Source organism: Pan troglodytes, chromosome 19, assembly GCF_028858775.2.
Source record: "Pan troglodytes isolate AG18354 chromosome 19, NHGRI_mPanTro3-v2.0_pri, whole genome shotgun sequence".
Taxonomy (NCBI): domain Eukaryota; kingdom Metazoa; phylum Chordata; class Mammalia; order Primates; family Hominidae; genus Pan; species Pan troglodytes.
This window is the reverse complement of record NC_072417.2, coordinates 84,989,866-85,000,605: the sequence shown is the minus strand read 5'-3', so window position 1 is coordinate 85,000,605 and position 10,740 is coordinate 84,989,866. Positions and strand designations below refer to the sequence as shown.

The 10,740-nt window shown below is 42.6% G+C and overlaps 1 long non-coding RNA gene across 1 annotated transcript; it reads right to left on the bottom strand.

Annotated features, from left to right (window-relative positions):
• Positions 1-241: 241 nt before the first annotated feature.
• On the bottom strand, positions 242-8,913 carry LOC104002991 (uncharacterized). The gene is made up of 3 exons (XR_675482.5): positions 8,261-8,913; positions 1,966-2,052; positions 242-1,095 (listed from the first exon to the last, which is right to left on the bottom strand). It is a non-coding gene; the product is annotated as an uncharacterized LOC104002991 (long non-coding RNA).
• Between the last annotated feature and the right edge of the window lie 1,827 nt (positions 8,914-10,740).

Sequence of the window (10,740 nt, the reverse complement as noted above, 5' to 3'; positions counted from 1 at the left end):
CTGATTTCAATGAAACTCAAAATACATGTTAATTTAACAAACATTGATTAATCTGTTTTATGGGCCAGGTTGTATATTATGGGCTGTGAGAGGTAGCAGGATGAATATGTTGTAACCTCTGCCTTGTAGGAACTTTACACTTTGGTGGGGAAAATGAGTAAATAGACATCCAGTTGTCACTATAGGTTGAAGTATTCATTATCAATTGCTGTAGAACAAATCACCCCAAAAACTTTGTGGCTTAAGATAACACACATTTATCATCTCACAGTTTCTGTAAGTCAGGAATCCAGATATGGTTTTACTTAGTCTTCTCATTTCAAGGTTTCTCATAAGCCTGCAATCAAGGTGTTAGTATAATATCTGTGGTCTTATCTGAAACCTCAACTAGAGAAAGGTTCACTTCTAACCTAACCCATATGATTGTTGGGAGTATTCAGTTACTTGACAATTGTTGGAAGGAAGGTCTCAGTTTCTCACCAGCCATTGACTGGAGGCCACCCTCATTTCCTTGCCACATGGGCCTCTCCAACACTGCAGCTTGCTGCTTCAAAGCATACAAGCTGAGAAGGCAATTGAGAGAGGCTGTGAACAAAACAAAAGTTACAGCTTTGTGTGAACTAATTTTGGAAATGACAGCTCATCACTTGTGTGTATTCAATTGATTAGAAGAAAACCACTAAGTCCAGCTCACATTCAAGAAGAGAGTAATCCATCAGGGCTTGAATACCAGGAGGGGAGATGATTAGGAGCTGTCTCAGAACTGCCTACCTATAAGGTTTAAGAGATTGTTAAACAGAGGCTCAAAAAGCTGTCATTTGCTAGGCGCACTGGCTCATGCCTGTAATCCCAGCACTTTGGGAGGCCGACGTGGGCAGATCACGAGGTCAAGAGATCGAGACCATCCTGGTCAACATGGTGAAACCCTGTCTCTACTAAAAATACAAAAATTAGCTGGGCATGATGGTGTGTGCCCGTAGTCCCAGCAACTCAGGACGCTGAGGCAGGAGAATCTCTTGAACCCAGGAGGCGGAGGTTGCAGTGAGCCAAGATCGTGCCATTGTATTCTAGCCTGGCAACAGAGTGAGACTCCATCTAAAAAATAAATAAGTAAATAAAAAGAAGCTGTGATTGCGTGAAAGCAGGGAGTGATAAAGAAATCTTATTTTTAAAAGGAGATTGTTTTACTCTACTGATATTAGACTTCTCTAGAAGGTTTGCATCTACCCAGTGATTTGTGGAATAATCCCAGACCTCCAGAATTTGTGATTGGAGTGTTGGTGGCTAACTACTTAAGGTATTATATCTCTAGTCATGATGAAACATGAAGCCGCAACAGTGTCCCCAAAGCCACATTTATGGTTGTTCTATTCAGGCTTTGTCTCAAGGAATTTTTTGTAATCAAAAGGTCATTCAGTTGTTTATAGTTGTTATTACAGTTGACCCTTAAACAATGCAGGGACTAGGGGCCCCAACACCCCATGCAGTCAAAAGTTGGCATGTAACTTTTGACCCCCCAAAAACTTAACTAATAGGCTACTGTCTTATTGGTAACAGAAACAGTTGATTATACAAGTTTTGTACATTATATGTATTATACACTGTATTCTTACAATAGACTTGAGAAAGAAATGTTATTAAGAAAATCATAAAGAAGAGAAAATATATTTATTATTCATTAAGTGGAAGCAGAACATTATTAATGGTCTTCATCCTTATTGTCTTCACATTGAGTAGGCTGAGGAGGAAGAGGAAGAGGAGGGGTTGGTCTTGCTGTCTCAGGAGTGGCAGAAGCAGAAGAAAATCCAAGTGTAAGTGGACCTGCACAGGTCAACCTATCTTGTTCAAGGGTAAATTGTACATTTATATGCATTTTTTGTATCAGTTAATGCTAGATAGTTAAACTCAAGGATGAATTACCTTTGAGGGATTAGATAATAAAGCTCAAAAATTAGTAAGATTTACCTTTGAGGGCTTCTCCTCTGTCAAGACCAGGAGTTGAACTATGTCCTTTGGGTTAAATCTGTCCCCATCTCATCTGTTTTTGAATGGCTAATGAGATTAAAAAAAAAGATAGTTTTTATGATTTTAACGTTTGGAAAACAAATAAAAAATATTTTATGACATGAAAACGATATGAAATTTAAATTGCAGTGCATATAAAGTGTTACTGGAACGGAGCCATGCCCATTTGTTTCCATATTGTCCCCTGTAGACTGAATGTCTGTGTCCTCCCAGAATTCTTATCTTCAAATCTAATCCCCAATGTGATGTTATTTGGAGGTAGGGCCTTTGGGAGGTGATTAGGTGATATTGTTTTGCTGTGTCTCCATCCAAATCTTATCTTGAATTCCCATGTGTTGTGGGAGGGACCTGGTGGGAGGTAATTGAATCATGGGGGCAGGTCTTTCCCGTGCTGTTCTTGTGATAGTAAGTCTCATGCGATACGATGGTTTTAAAAATGGGAGTTTCCCTGCACAAGCTCTCCCTCTTTACCTGCTGCTGCCCATGTAAGATGTAACTTGCTTCTCCTTGCCTTCTGCCATGATTGTGAGGCTTCCCCAGCTACGTGAAACTGTGAGTCCATTAAACTTCTTTCTTTTGTAAATTGCCCAGTCTCGGGTATGTCTTTATCAGCAGCATGAAAATGGACTAATACATTAGGTCTTGAGGCTGGAGCCCTCATGCAGGAGATTAGTACCCTTATAAAAATAGATCTCAGAGGGGTCCCTTTTCCCTTATGCCATGTGAGGACACAGAGAGAAGACACCACCTACAAACCAGGAAGTAGGCTCTCGCCAGATGCGTCATCCACTGGAGTCTTGACCTTAGACTTCTCAGCTTCCAGAACTGTGAGAAATAAATGTCTGTTGTATATAAGCCACTCAGGTCACAGTATTGTTTAATAGCAGCCCAAACAGACTAAGACATCGTCTATGGTTGCTTTTGCAAAAACAGCAGACTTGAGTAGTTGCCACAGAGACCATATGACCTACAAAGCCTAAAATCTTTACTATCTGGCACTTTTAAGAGAATATTTGCTCCCTTTGGTCTAGAGGAAGATGGACACTCAAACAAATGATTATTGCACTGTGGTAAGTGGTGTACTGGCCTTACAGACAAAAGACATCAAGGAGCACAGAGCAGGAGTATGCAAACTTTGTGGAGCTCTCCTTGAGGATAAGTAGGAGTTTTCCAAAATGGGAGGAGAAAAGACAGAAAAACTGATCTCAAGAGTTTGACCCACTTATGCCTAGTGTTCCATTATTGGAATGCTAAGCATGTGGGAGTTATTTATATCCTACTGCTCAAGATCATCACCAAGATCTGATTGCAAAAATTGCAACCTCAGGTATAAGTGGGTCAAGGTGGTAATCACATACTCCTTAGAGAGTAAGGTACTCCCTGAAATTGCTGGCAAAACCCTGTGTTTATGTACATATGTGTGCTTTTCCCACCTTAGGGATAGAGTTTATCTCTTTCAACAGGTTTTCAACAGCTTAAAAACCACTACCATGGGCGGACATGGCAGCCCATGCAAAGTCACAAAGGTGTAATGTAGAGAACAGCACACTCATGGGGTCAACAGTGAGATCAGCGACAACACAGAACAGATTTCTATGGAGGACAGTGGGAAATGAAGCTAAATAAATGTCACCCAACATCAGAGGGAGCACCCAGGATGGGGGTGGGGCAGAGGTCTGAGGCTGATTCAATACAGCATAAAGGACTAATTAGTACAAGTATAGTGAAGAACATCAAGTTAAACAGATGCGGACTTTGCTCTCAGGTGGCTACTCCATCAAATGCAGTTGGTGGACAGGCAAGAACCCAGCTAGCCTGCAGAGAGGCTGTGGGTTGGCAGTTCATTGTGTTAAGAATAGAAGGGCTGACCAGATGGTCAACTCTTTTTTTTTCTCTTTGCTTTTAAAAAATTGATCCAAATATTTGTACTTATTTATGGGGTACCTACTATATTTCGTTACATGCATAGACTGTGTAATGGTCACGTCGGAGTATTTGAAGTGTCCATAACCATTAGTCTTTATCATTTCTATGTGTGGAACATCTCAGGTCCTCTCTTCTAGGTATTTTGAAATACACAATACCTTGTTAACTATAGCAAATAACCAGCTCTTTAATCATTCCTTGGTCAAATCTCCATTTCATATACCCCTCCAAACCAAAACAACATTGACTAAATCTGCCTCTGGCCCTGTGAAAGGCCAGCCAAACAGCAAGAGGCCAGCGCAAGACATAGCTTCCTCTTCTAGAGCTGAGACTTCACTTTTGATTGTACTGTGGGGCACATAGAACAACATCGAACTCCCAGGTGATGGGAGGGAGAGTTCCTAGGACTAGGGAAACAGAGCCTATGGATGTGAGGTGTGTGAGGAGGTGGGGTGGGGAGGTAATGGTTTTCACTGGATTCCTTTTTATATTTTATTTAGATTAAGTTCTGCTCAGCAGGGTGATTTCTTAATTAGAGCTGCCCAGCCAAGCAGACCTCCAGCTCAAACCCCTGTGCTGCCTTCTAAGGTTTCATGAGGGACCTTGTCCTGCCTTATTTCCTGAGTTCTAATATTTGAATAGTATGCAGTGGATTTCAATGGGAGGAAAAGACATGTAATTTAATCATCGTTATTAGATTTTGCCTGTGGATGGGGAGAGGAGGGGGAAGCAGGAGGGACATGGGTCCTTTCTTTGTTAATTTTCTTTTTCTTTTTCTCTACCTTTCTTCCAGTGGTCAAAGGAAGAGGAGGATCAATGGCCTTTTTTCCTCCCCCCAACCTTTTTTTTTTTTTTTTTTTTTTTAAACAAAGAAGCAAAGTGAGAACATTAAGCCCGAAAGAGAACTGTGTTCATTGCAGGACTTTTTGAGGTCTGGTTAAGCCATTTATATAAAGAAATTACACAGTTCCTCTTTGGTAACCTCAATCCTGAAAGTTAGTGTGACAGGCCTACAGCTTTTTGTTCTCTTCATCACTCCAGAAGTTGCAGACTGCGCTCAGCAAGACCTCACAACATGGAGGAAAATTAAAGAGATCAGTGGTCCATGGAGTATCCCCTTACCCCACCATAAATTGATATCATTTTGTGCACAATCCAGGGAGAAGAAAAAGAAGACCAGAAACTCGCAAACCATTCGAGAGAAGGAAGGGAGCTTTGTCATGTTGCCATCTGAGGCAAGTATACTTGGGATGGGACAGGCAAGCTGAATAGGAATGAAAAAGAGCACTTGGTCAACAAATACACAAATCTATTAAGGTTTTTCAAGAAAGAGAGACAAAATTCAGCATGGTTCACCAAAAAGAAAAAAGAAAAAAATTATGTCCAGAACTCTCCCAATTGTCCTGCTAAATAAACACACACACACACCCACACACACACACACACACACACACACACACACACACACATATCAGCCTATAATCCCCCTCCTCCCCCCTACCTCATGCCCCTATCCTGTTGATCTTTCCTCACTTAAAAATTATCAGAAAAGAATTTATTCATTTGGGAGGATTCCAGGCACTACATTTATGTTGAGTTCAGATGAAATGGGATCCAGACTTTTCAAACCGTACTGTTTTACAGATAAAACACAAAGGCAGAACTTCATTATCTGGAGACACTGCCTTTTCTTTTTTCTCCTGCCTTTTGTTTCTGAGCAATTTTAAGCTTGTTTGGAAAGTATCATAACAGGGGCAGAGCGTTTTTTACCACATCTATTTCAGGAGGGTTTTTAATACAGAATAATAAAATTATTGCTAAACAGATGGAAGAGTTTTACTAAAGCTAGAAAAGACACTTTTGCTAATACACCCTATAGGCCGATCTCAATTCTCTCATTGTTAAGAATGCTTGGTCTAAGAGAGTCTTATTTATGTGCCAAATGGCTTTATTAAATCATTATATTAACACAGAAAAAGTCCTATTACAATGGCTGTCTCTGTATGATCAAAACTTGTCCATGATCCTGGTGATAGCCTATTTATTCTGAAATTTAAAAAGGTAACATTCCAGTACAGCCTAATGTTTGGCCAAGTTTTACAAAATTCATTATAATATGGCTGGAAGGGTTACTATGTCCTAGCCAGGGAAGGCCTAAGTTTTATCAGGGCAGTAGTCCCCTGACAAAAAGAAAACTGTGAAAAAGAGACCTCTCATCCACTCATAGAAATTAATCCCTGGCAACATTGTAATGACTTCACCTGTAGAAATACAATGGGTCTGTGATTTCTACTTTGATTAATAAAAAAACAAACAAAAACAAACAAAAACGCAGGGTAATCTCAGTGCTTTGGGAGGCTGAGGCAGGAGGAACACTTGAGGCCACAAGTTTGAGACCAGCCTGGGCAACATAGCAAGACCCTGTCAATACAAAAAATTAAAAACTTAGTTAGGCATGGTGGCTTGTGCCTGTAATTTCAGCCACTCAGGAGGCTGAGGTGGGAGGATTGCTTGAACTTGAGAGTTTGAGGCTACAGTGAGCTATGATCATGCCACTGCACTCCAGCCTGGGTGACAGAGCAAGACTCTGACCCCTCCCTACCGCCCCCCGCCGACCAAAAAGAATCCCAGTGGCAAATTCAAAGCCAAATTAATTGCACTGGTGAACCAGGACTATGGCATGTGAAAAGAGTTTAAAAAGCCAGGAGAAGCAAAGTTTGTTGTATACTGGATTTTGAAACCGAATAAACACAGACGCACACACAATTTTTGAATGTAAAATTAATACATGTTGATTGTAGAGAAAAAAAATCACTCCTAAGCCTACCACTGAGAAAGCATATGTGTTTTGGCCGCCCAAGATTGATTTCTGCCTTCATGTGGAAGTAAGCTTTAAAGGCTCTGTGTTAGGGCATAGTCTAGAAATATGGGGCCCCATGGGCACCGGGAAAACTTACAAAGGGAAGAGATGGAACTGGGAGGGTTCAAGCTACCAGTTCCATCTCTCCATGTTTTAGAGAATTGGGGCACTAAGTCAGCCAGGTAAGGTGAGGTCAGAGGAGGGCCCGAATGAAGCATGAGACACAGAGGGACAGTGCGTGAATGGAGACCTTGGGTAGCACCAACGTGTAGTGGCAGAGGTGGGGTGGATGTGGCTGATGTCAGGGAGAGAATGGGGAGCATGCACAGGGCTCAGTCTTATACATACATTGAAAATCCTTTAGCCTTTCAAAGATTATTAACCCAAATCACCTTTCTTGCTTACTCCAGATGCCTCAGCCTCTGATATAATTGCTAAGTATCTGCCGTGTTAAAAATAAACATTTGAGAATCAAGGGTGATTTTTCTCTTTTCTTTTGAATTGTAATTGCGATGTACTCATGGCCTGCCATGACGTGAGGTCTGGCTTAGATTAGCCCCTGGCTGAGAGACCCATGCTAATTTAGTGCCTGCAATTATGCCTGCCTCTAATCGTGTTCTGCTCTTTGTAGGATGTACCCTTTGCAATAGAAGCAACAGTTATGCTGGGTCATCTATACTTTCTTGCCCCAGGCTGCTTGTGACACACATTGGTGAGACAACTGGCCAGGATTAGGGGTATGATCTGTGACCCTGAAACAGAGTGAAATTGATTGGCAATGAGGGATGAGTGGGGTGATCCTATGAAAAAATTATAAGCACCGTAAGTATTCTAATATCTGACCCCTAACTGTAATGGATGTGCACCTACCTCCCAGCCATAAAAATGCTTCCAATAAAAGAATCAAAAACGAAAACATGCAGAAAAACTTTTATGTATGAGTGCATTTGTCTGAGGTGTCATCCAGCTGTAGCTTCAGAGTAGGGGTGTACATGTCAATTGAGAATGATCAGCCTTTGCCTTCTGTCTGCAGAGGCTGGCAAAGGGGAAACAAGCTGCATAGTTTAGTGCTGGCAAAATAAACCACTATGCAGTTATAAACAAGAGTGGGTGGGTGGGTCGAAAGATGGGTGGATGGGTGAGTGGGTTGGTCCCCTTCCTGATGTATAAAAACAGAACTCCTAGGTTTGGGGTTCATGTTACAATTGGACTCCAGGAAAACAGACTATACATTCAAAATCTAAACCAGTTTTAAAGTATAAATTAAAAAGTATTTTCCCTCTAGCACATTTAGATATTATTATTTACTAAGAGAAAGAAGAACAGGCTACATGCCATCTTCGATAGCTCCCTCATGCTCCTAGATTCACAAATGATACCAGGGAAGCCACTGCTTGCCTCTGTGCCTTTGGGGAGGCGGGGGTTGTAGGGGGAAGTCTGAAAGCTCACCATCACGGAGCTCCAACTCCTTCTTCCTGGGATGGGGCACTTGCCTGTGAAGCCACAGGAGGCTGGAGGGGTAGAGGCTGGCGGCAGGAAGAGGAGGAAGTGAGGAAGGGGGCGATGCCCGGGAGGGCTCTGGGAGAGTAACCAATTCCTTCACTGGGGGCAGGCGGGAGTCTCCAGGGTCACTATGGGGCAACCTGTGAAGGGAAGGGAGGAAAGGGATTTCCGGAAGTCTCCCGCTCTCCCTCCTGCCTGCTTCCCTCCTTCCCCTAGCGGTTGATTGCGAGGAGCAGCGGAAGGAAGGATGTATCAAACCGAAAGAAGAAAGAACCCCTGCCAGTCGCCCCCATGACATCCGACTCTGAACTGCAGCGATCTAGAGGCTGCGGCGTGTTGCAGATTAACAGCAGCGAGGGCAGGAGGCAAATCAGATGCCGCAGGAGCTGACTGTTTTCTTTAGCCCTGAGAGCTGACTGTAGGCACAGGTTGCATATCAAAGGCAACGGGAATCAGTCTGTGGCAATATTACATCAGGTCCTGGACTGGTGGTGGTGTTGGTTGCGGGGGTGGGCGGTGGGGTCCAAGTCCTAAAAGATGTCAGTCAAACACCAGCTGAGCTTCTAGACCTCCTTCTGTGGCCCTTCTTCTGATCAAGTATGCAAATAATAATACAGTCAGGCTCTACCTCCTGCAATTAGCACAGGGGAGGGCTGAGTAACTGGGAGGACTTAGCCTTCTCCCTGTGGTTATCTTGTAAGGCTTTGAAGTGTAACTTTTGTTTTGTTTTGCTTGCTTTCTCCCTGCATAGAAATTTCCCTTAAGGGAAGGGTGGGTCTAAACTACCTTTAAAATGAGTTTTCACTCCCTGAACAAGGCTTGTAAAAGCTTGAGAGAAAATGCCAGGGGAAAGCATGGAAACTTTCTGGGGATAAACTATGGGTCTCCACCTTTGCACTTAATCAGGGGACAGCCACTAACCACAGTAGCTGCATGCTTTCTGCCACCTTTATCTACCTGAGCAAAACTTCAAGGACATGTTTATGCTGAATCTCCAGAGAGAGCAAGAGAAGCCCAGCTTGAGGGAAATGACTGGACCTTGATTACTTAGGATAAAAAGAAATCAATTTATGGTAGGACTATCTATCTATTTATGTCTGCACATTCATCAGGTTTGCCTAGGAAAGGAGTCTGAGAAAATGTGTTGGAATTGGGCACTTCTGATGTCTATCCTATTCCTTGTCTTGGTTGATAACACTTTCTCCAGTCCCCAGATCTCATTTTAGGAAATGAGACTTGTTATCAGGCATCCTAGAGCCTCCATATTTTTCTGAGTCTTTCTGTGTCTGCCGGCACCATTGACGTTGTTACTATTGCTGGTTTTCCTCTAATATTTTCTGTGAAAATGCTTAGGAGCTTTTAAGAACTGGTGGCCACCAGAGAGGTTAAACATTATAAACAATATAAAGCAAAGGAGTTTAGTGTGCTGTCTTTGGGGTGTGTCATTGCTGTACAGCTTGTCTTTTTTTCCTAAAAAACCCTAATCATCTTCTGTGGTGGGAGGGGTTGGAGTTGAAGGGATGGCTAGTTGAGGTGGGGGCAATTTGTGCTATACCTGTCTCTGACAGTCTTTTAATTTTTCATTCGTCTATGCAAATTTATTGTAAAAGAGGTATGGCTTTTTCATTCATTCACTCATTGACTTAGCCATTCAACAAACATATATCCAGCACGTGCCTTGAGTAGGCCAAGGCTGAACACTGTTTTTAAAAGGTATGTTTCTGTAAAGATGCACTCCTCCCTGACCACCAGACCCTGCCAAACCTTTGAGAGAGTGTCTCTGAGAAAGAATGAGCAAGGTAAAATATCCATTAGAAGGGAACTCTTGGGTCCTCACTCCTCCTGAGATAGAGGTGAATAAGGGCATCTTCTAAAGCACTGAGAACTGTTAAGCAGTCCTTAAGCGGGTGAGGGATATGACTTTTGAAAATAATAGTAAAAACAGTTTATGTGGGGATAGTTTATGAGAGTCCACAGAACCCTTTCACGTGTGTTACTAGAATGAGTGTTGGGTTGAAGATTAGGCACACATGCTCCCAATAATACTTTTGAAGCGCTGGACACATGCTGTGTTTCACCAAGAAGTTAGCAATTGTTCACAGTTGTAGTATCTGTGACACAGGTCCCAAATGATCAGATTAGCTAACGTGACCAAAGAGGAGAGGCTTGACATCTCTTTCGCTTGGTTCTATCTCCTTATTTTGTCACTCAGCCTAGTGTGTGTGGTCATCCGTTCACAAAACAAAACAGAGATGAAAAACCAACTTAAAAAACCAGGGCTGGGCACGGTGACTCACGCCTGTTAACCTAGCACTTTGGGAGGCCGAGGCAGGCAGATCACGAGGTCAGGAGATGGAGACCATCCTGGCTAACACGGTGAAACCCCGTCTCGACTAAAAATACAAAAAAATCAGCTGGGCCTGGTG